Here is a 9137-nt window from a genome sequence, read left to right on the forward strand (position 1 = left end):
GGCCTTTGGGGTAAAATCCCTTAAGGAGGATATTAAGAAACGAGAAGGACAAAATTGCCAAATGTCACGTTTTTAAGACAAATTTATAGATAGTAAATCCGATAATTGTTCCGCGTTTTATCTGAATATCCCGTTCAGAAATTTTGGGATCCGTCCGCAGCAATTAAATGAGACTTGTTCGAAAGTTCAGAGACCCTATAAAGTGCACACATTTTTGATTAGAATAATATTTTATGCTGTAGAGTATGTTAGAAAAAACTTTGAAATTTGGTTCACTAGGGTTCTTGCAGACCGATATATATATCTATGTAGAAAATACCACGCCAAGGTCCCATGCTATTTTAGGTATCCTGATTGAAACAATAAATATAGGTCCATTTTTTTGAGGTAGCCTCCAAATAAAGCTAATTTCGCAACTGATTTAAATATTTTCAATGTTCCCTTCATGAAGGAGGGTATGAAATGTTCGGTTCAACTGAAAGTTCCAAGTTCAAAGAATGTGGCTGTAATGCGATATTCCGGGTTCATGGTGGGTTAAAAACTCTTTCGCAAAATGTACTTCTGTGTTTTGACATATAAAGGGACCAACTAATTTAAAGGCCCTGTCGAATTTTTATTATATAAAAATCGACTATTAGAGTTTTTTGAAATAGAGAGCAGGACTTCTATAAGGGAGGCAATATGAAGTTACTTTTAAAATCGTAACAAATTATACAACGGTGCATATAATCGGACATTCCGATTTTCATAATAATGGATTTCATTTTCCCCAACCTAATATTTTAAATGTCATCCTCATGGTGGAATAAAAGGAGAAAAAAGGTTCCGCCGGTCCGTAGTTAACGTAATTTTAACTTGTTCCATCCTGTAATTTGGTAATCCTTTTTTTTCAGATAATAAAAGAAATAATTGCAACAATACACCATTGTGGACGATATAAAAAATTGGGTCCGCCCGAAATGAACAGAATTTACAATATTTTTATTTAAGGGTCTTCCAGCAGCTTTTAGGAGGAACGCTACTCCTTGATAGTCATTGAAAAAATATATATTATTGAACATCTACGCCTTCAAAGTTCTTAAAAAAATATTTTTTCTTTAAAATCTACGTCTAGATAGTCCATGAAAAAATATTCTTTGATAGTCCTTGAAAAATATTATTTTCATTGACTGTCAAATTTATTTTTTGCAGAATAAACAAAAAATATATTTATTTGAACCAAACTATACGTGCACATTGCTATCATTACGTTTAATTGAAAGATATTTTGAGTTTTTATCCAGTTCTGGTTGGTAATTCGCGATTACCAACCAGAACACGCCACGCCTTGATAATCTTTGAAAAAATATTCCTTTGAAATTCTACGCCTTGATAATCTTTGAAAAAATATTCCTTTGAAATTCTACGCCTTGATAATCTTTGAAAAAATATTCCTTTGAAATTCTACGCCTTGATAATCTTTGAAAAAATATTCCTTTGAAATTCTACGCCTTGATAATCTTTGAAAAAATATTCCTTTGAAATTCTACGCCTTGATAATCTTTGAAAAAATATTCCTTTGAAAATCTACGCCTTGATAATCTTTGAAAAAATATTCTTTTAAAAATCTACGCCTTGATCATTGTTGAAAAATATATTCTTTAAAAAGTCTTCGCCTAAAAAAATTAAAATGGTATTTTTTGTAAATCGATGCCTTGATAGTAGTAGAAAAAAATATTCATAATAAAAACTGCGCCCTGTTAATAGTTGAAATTCCTTAAAAAGTATATTCTATTCTTTGATGGGCCTTGACAAAAATATTCTTTATAAAACTACGACTCGATGGTCCTTTAAAAAATTTTCTTTGAAAAATCTGTGCCTTTAAAAAATATTCTTCATGAAATCTGCGGCTTGATTTTGAAAAAATTGTCTTTAACAACCCTAAACTAAATTTAAAATATTTTTTTAAAAGTTACGATTTGATAGTCCAAGCAACAATATTCTTTAAGAAATCTACGCCTTCATAGTCCGCAAAACAATATTTTATAAAAAACTAAACCTTGATAGTCTTTTAAAAAAAATTATTTTAAAAATCTACGCCTTGATAATGTTGGGAAGGAAATATGGATCAGATTATAATTACTAAACTACTCTCCTTACAAACACGTAATTATTATATGTTATTCAATCCCATAATGTTCCTCTTTCAATATCTCTGAATTCCTTTCGATATGAAAACCAATCATTCTGCAAACTTTCTCCACATTCTAACTTCAAAATATGCACACAATTTCTATGCATAACAAAACTATCGGAATTATGAATATTACCAAGGCGTATAATGAATACGAACTACAACTAATTACTAATACGCGCAACACGTTACCCCACCAACGCCACAACCGAAAAAATGTTAAAACAACATTTAAAATTCTTCGTCTGCCACTATTTACAAAATTAATCAAAAACTGATTACATACATAATATAATACCCATTAGGAAATAACACAAACACACACTCACACACATAATTTGTTTTGCCAAAAGTAGCAACAGCAACATTAATATATTTTATAAACATACGGATGTCGGGGAGAGCAAGCATTAAGGCAAGTTTATTTGAACATTACCACACTGATTGTGTTCTCTATATATATATATATATGTTAATAAAGTTTTCACACAACAAAAAACCGTTGTTTTACACACAGCAGAGGGAAATTTGTTGCGGAGAAGGAGGGGGGAGAAGTGTGTGCGACGGATAACGATTTGCTTATCACAGATTCCTTATTTTATTCATTTTATATATTTATACAAATGTGTATTTTCAGTTTCTGTCTCATTTTTGGTTTGTAACTTTGTTGTCGTCGTTGTTGCTGTTATTCTTCTTCATCAATGATAAACAGCATGCATTTGTGTGCAAGCGTGTTATGAAATTTATGTTAGTATGTATATGTGTGTGTTTGCGATTGCATTTCGCGTTTTATAGCGTTTGTTTTACAAACTATTATGCAAACAGTGCATAATAATGCATAAATCGTTTACTCGAAGACGAAGAACCATGTTGCATGAAAATGAAAAAAAGAAGCTGGAGTAAACGAAATATATATAGAAATAAGTTAACAACAAAACCAGAAGAACACATCGTAAACTGTAGATTTTCTGTGTGGAAGGTGGTGTGGTATGATAATTTTGGGGTGAAAATATTAATATTAAAAACATTCTTTAAAAAAATATGTGGATTTAAAAATATTTCCAAAAATCGACACCAGAAAAGTTCATGAAAAAAATCTGTAAAGAAAGTTCAAAAGACGGACGGGCCGACTATAGATGATCATATGTACAATATCCTTTAGATAGAACAGTCATATCATCTTTGGAGGATCATTGAAATGCGTGAAGTTGTAGATATTTTAACAAACTTAAAACAACCCATACAGATACAATCTGAAATCTATGCAAAATTTAATGTCAAGCATCGAGCAAAATATTTATAAGATCTATATTTATATATACAAGCAACCGTGGCATCCACAATTCGGTATGCTGCAATACAAAATCCAATACGCGTTATTCTAAGTTCGATTTGGTACGTTGTGCACTAATTCGTCCTAAGCGGACAAACTTTATTTATTTGGTACATCATTTTGATGAAATCGGATGAAAATATGTAATAAGGAAGCTATATTTAAACTTGAAACGTCTTCAATCCAATATGCTATGCAATATTTCATGTAAAGCAAACAGACATAGGCTTCTCCATTTGCACAATAGGCATAAAATCGGACTAAAGTATATATGTGAGCTATATCTAAATCTGAACCGATTCCAATAAGACGTCGAATACATCAATCTGGCCCTAATGCAAAATTTTATTTCAATCGGACCAATATTGGGAGTTTTGTGCATCATTTACCTAAAATCAGACGAAACTATATATGGGAGCTCTATCTAAATCTGAACCGATTTTAATCAAACTTGGCATACATCAATCTAGACCTACTTGAGTACTCTGTGCAAAATTTTGTATCAATCGGACCAATATTGAGAGTTTGCTGCACCATTAACTTTAAATCGGACGAAACTATATATGACATGTATCAATCTACTCTGTGCAAAATTTTGTCTCAATCGGACAAATATAGGGAGTTTGGTGCACCATTTACCTAAAATCGGACAAAGCTATATATGGGAGCTATAACTAAATCTGAAGCGATTTCAACCAAACTCGCCACACATCAATCTAGACCTAATTCAATACTATGTGCAAAAGTTTTTCTTAATCGGACAAATATTGAGAGTTTGGTGCACCATTTACCTAAAATCGGACGAAACTATATATGGGAGCTATGTCTAATCTGAACGAATTTCAACAAAACTCGGCTTACATCAATACCTAATTCAATATTCTGTGCAAAATTTTGTCTTAATTGGACCAATATTGGGAGTTTGGTGCACCATTTACCTAAAATCGGACAAAGCTTTATATGGGAGCTATAACTAAATCTGAAGCGATTTCAACCAAACTCGGCACACATCAATCTAGACCTAATTAATACTCTGTGCAAAATTTTGTGCCAATCGGACCAATATTGGGAGTTTTGTGCACCATTTACCTAAAATCGGACAAAGCTATATATGGGAGCTATATCTAAATCTGAACTGATTTCGAAATCTGAACCGATTATCTCCAATATAATAGGGTTCGTTCTTGGGCCAAATATGTGAACTGTGCCAAATTTCATCCAAATAGGATCATAAATGCGACCTGTACTTTGTTAACAAATATACATGGACGGACGGACGGACAGACAGACGAACATGTGTAAATCGACCCAGAAAGTGATTCTGTGCACATTCTCAAAAGGAGTCATGGGTATATCTCGATTCCTTTTGCTGTTACAAACATATGTACAAAGACATGATACCCTGTACCTCAGTGTGGTGAAGGGTATAAAAATCTACTCCTTGATAAAATATTATTTGAATATCAACGCCTTGATTGTTCCTGAATGAAATATTCTTTAAAAAATCTACACTTTGAAAGTCCTTGAAACAATATTATTTATAAAAACTTCGCCTTGATGGTCCTTGAAAAAATATTCTTTAAAAAAATGTACGCCATGATAGTCCTTGAAAAATTCTACGTATTTTTTTCAAGGACCAATGTAGATTCCAATTTATAGGGCACCGTGACAAAATGTGGGTCCATGTAGCCCATCTTCGAGCCTGACAAGCCCTGATCGAGGAGAGCAAAATAATATCCTTTTAATTCGCATCAAATTCGAATTTTATTCAGTGATCCATTATCAATTGATCTAAGTTAAACCTGGAGTAATAAACTTAATATTCTCTCCCCCCACCATACAAACAACAAGTTAAACAGTAGAACGGAAATACGAAAATAACAGAAACAACAACAAATCAAGTAGGAGGAGTAACAACAAAATCAACATCAGAAACAGCGACAACCGACAACTTCGGACTACGATGGCTGATGATAAACGAAACATAAAAATGCATATTAAGGATGAAGGAACAAAAAAGTGAAAAACAGAACGAAAGAAAATTCAAGCTCGAAAAAACACAAAAATTGAGAAATAAATAATGTCAGTGTTGCCAGGCTAACAGTAGTAGCCTGGCATATGACACTGCAAAGGAGAAGAAAATAAGGGGCTTCTTGTAGTTTGCTATATATTTCTCAGTTTGAGTGTATACGATCGTGTATGTGTGTCAGATTGGCTCAGTGACCCTACTACTTCATGGCAGTTCACATGCAAGTGAAATTATTGTTTGTGACAGGAAATCTGTAAATATTCGAGCTGTTGCTTTTGTTATTGTGTAAGGAGGATTGCTCCTTGCTCTGCAGAGACACAACACCACTGCATACAATGTTGTGTATTGCCTCCTTTGGTTGCCGCAATTGCTTCAATATATACTCGTATGTTTGTGTGATATGTATTGGTGTGTTTGAGAGTGTGTGTGTGTGTGTGTGTGTCTTAGTTTGTTGCCAGGCATGTATTTTTGTTTCATTTTGGTATGACCAGTCAACCAGCCAGCCACCAGCCAACATTTTGGCAATTTGTAGATTGCAGCACGTAATAAAATGTGGTAGTGTGGCATGTGCCATGATGTACATCATGTTTATGCGGAAATAATTGTAGCTATGTACGTGTGGTGCCACAGTACGAGTCACTAGCTTTTTAATTTTATTACGTCTGTCATATTTATGTGAGTGAGTGAGCGAGCGTGTGTCTATGTGTGTGTGCTTTCAGTTTGTGTCTTTTAAGGGCTTTGGGGTACGTTTTTTTTAATGACATTACCCTCTTCGTGTCGTTATATGGTGTCATATTTTTATGGTCCAGAATGTGATGCTCCCCACCATTCTGCAGAGCTTTAGGGAGGTTATCAGCATTACCAATTTTGCTGGCCGTTTGTTTGTTTGTCGACTGGATAAGCGACAAAAGGTCATTTGCCATAAAAGCAGAAAACAAAAGAATTACTGTTTTAATAGCCCCGGTAATAAAACATAACACACACACACATACCACCAGTCATGTATAACCAAAAAGCGGAATATTTTAATGGTTTGTAAACTTACTCTACTCTGGTAGAGAAACAAACACACACACACATACACACTTCGAGTGACATTCGAGGCTATTTTAATAGCTTAATAAAGTTCAATTCACACATACACACACACTCAGACTCGGTTTACCTTTCAACACTGGCCCCTTGCATTTTAAATAGCAATTAAATCGTGGTGCTCCTTTTCCACAGACTTCTGGATTTATTTTTATTCTCATGGGATAGTATTTAGTAGATATTTGTCGGTAGTTAAGTTTTTTGAAAATCTTTTGGTGTTTCTTTTTGTCCTATTAAATTAGTTTTAAAGTAATTTCATTTAATTCAATTGCAGTAAACATAAAATTAAACAGGATGATGATTTGTGTGTAAGAAATGTGTTACGACTTAATAATTCAAAACAAAGATAATTTTTAGAGATAAACAGTAGCCTTAATGGTGTAGGCTTTAAAAACACTTATGGCGTATATTTTAAAAATAAATTTAAAACTATAAAATTTAAGAATGAACTATTAATGGAATATAAAACCAGTGAGGAAAGTAGTAAAGTCGGACGGGGCCGACTATATGATACCCTTCACCACGTTGGGTTAGAGATGGGCAGTGGGTAAATACCCAAAGGGTAAATACCCGGTAAATTGGGTAAATACCCATTTGTGGGTATTTATTTGGGTATTTACTATATTGAATCGGTAATACAACATCTTGCACCCTATTTCCGGGTTTCTGTTATCAAATCGATTTAGAATGGATAGTTTTACGATACTTTAAAGACGTGGGTAAATACCCGAGTTTTTACCCAAAAATTGGGTATAAACTCATTAACTGCCGAACCACTTGACATAGGCGGCCAAAATTTTGCACACATGTTTTTAATGACAAAGCAAATATAGAAATCCAACATGGGGACCCTGGGTCCAAGTTTTGATATAGCCCCCATATAACCGTATCTCCCGATTTAAGGTATTTTTTTGCCTATTAGACACATTTTAAGGCCAAATTGGCTGTAATTTGGCACAGAGTGTTCTTTTTGGGTACCAAATGTCCATGCAAAATTTTATGTATGTAGGTCCACGTTTACTGGTAGCCCCCATACAAAGGTACCCCTATTTTGAGTATTTACCCAAAAATTGGGTATAAACTCATTAACTGCCGAACCACTTGACATAGGCGGCCAAAACTTTGCACACATGTTTCTAATGTCAAAGCAAATATAGAAATCCAACATGGGGACCCTTGGTCCAAGTTTTGATATAGCCCCCATATAACCATATCTCCCGATTTAAGGTATTTTTTGTTTATTAGACACATTTTACAACCTAATTGGCTGTAATTTAGCACAGAGTGCTCTTTTTGGGTACAAAATGTCCATGCCAAATTTTATGTATGTAGATCCACGTTTACGGTAGCTCCCATATAAAGGTACCCCTATTTTAAGTATTTATCCAAATATTGGCTATAAACTCATTAACTGGCGAACCACTTGACAGAAGCCGCCAAAATTTGGCTCAGATGGTTTTTATATCAATACAAATATTGAAATCCAAAATGGGGCCCCTGGGTCCAAGTTTTGATATAGCCCCCATATAACCGTACCTACCGATTTAAGGTACTTTTACGATCAAATTGGTTGTAATTTGGCATAGTGATATTTTTTTTGCACAAAATATTCATGCAAAATGTGGTTTTTGACACACATGGTTTAAAATCAATATTATTTCCTGTATGGGAAAAGGGGTCTTCAAAACACACGTCAAATAGTTCGGCTGTAAAAGAGTTTTTATATATATATATTAATACCCAAAATCAGGACCGCTATATAGGACAGAAAAAGTTGACCAGAGCAAACAATTGGTACTCATAGAGAACTCTCTAAGCCAAATTCCAGCCAATCAAATTGGCTAATAGATAAAAATGTCCTAAAATCGGGAGATACGGTTATATGGGGGCTATATCAAAACTTGAACCCAGGGTCCCCATGTTGGATTTCTATATTTGCTTTGACATTAGAAACATGTGTGCAAAGTTTTGGCCGCCTATGTCAAGTGGTTCGGCAGTTAATGAGTTTATACCCAATTTTTGGGTAAAAACTCGGGTATTTACCCAAGTATTTACCCACGTCTTTAAAGTATCATAAAACTATACATTCTAAATCGATTTGATAACAGAAATCCGGAAATAGGGTGTAAGATGTTGTATTACCGAGTCAATATAGTAAATACCCAAATAAATACCCGCAAATGGGTATTTACCCGGTATTTACCCACCCCTTGGGTATTTACCCGGTAAATACCCGGTAAATACCATCTCTACGTTGGGTATATTCAACAGATGAATCTTAACAGACGTCGCATTTTTGAAGGATCAGTAAAATGAAATTGGACCCATACACATATCTTTCTGCAATCTATACTAAATTTTTCATTTGGTCAGATATAGAGTTGCTTCTTACAATGGGACAAAATTTTGTAAATCAATTTAAAGCAGTCGGATACCAGTTGATTATTTGGATACGTATCTGATAAACATGAGGAGTTTGGTGCACCATTTACTTGAAATCGGACGAAAAT

This window comes from Musca vetustissima, unplaced genomic scaffold (genome assembly GCF_032173495.1).
Source record: "Musca vetustissima isolate MV318-11 ecotype Yass unplaced genomic scaffold, APGP_CSIRO_Mvet_v1 utg18609, whole genome shotgun sequence".
NCBI classification, from domain to species: domain Eukaryota; kingdom Metazoa; phylum Arthropoda; class Insecta; order Diptera; family Muscidae; genus Musca; species Musca vetustissima.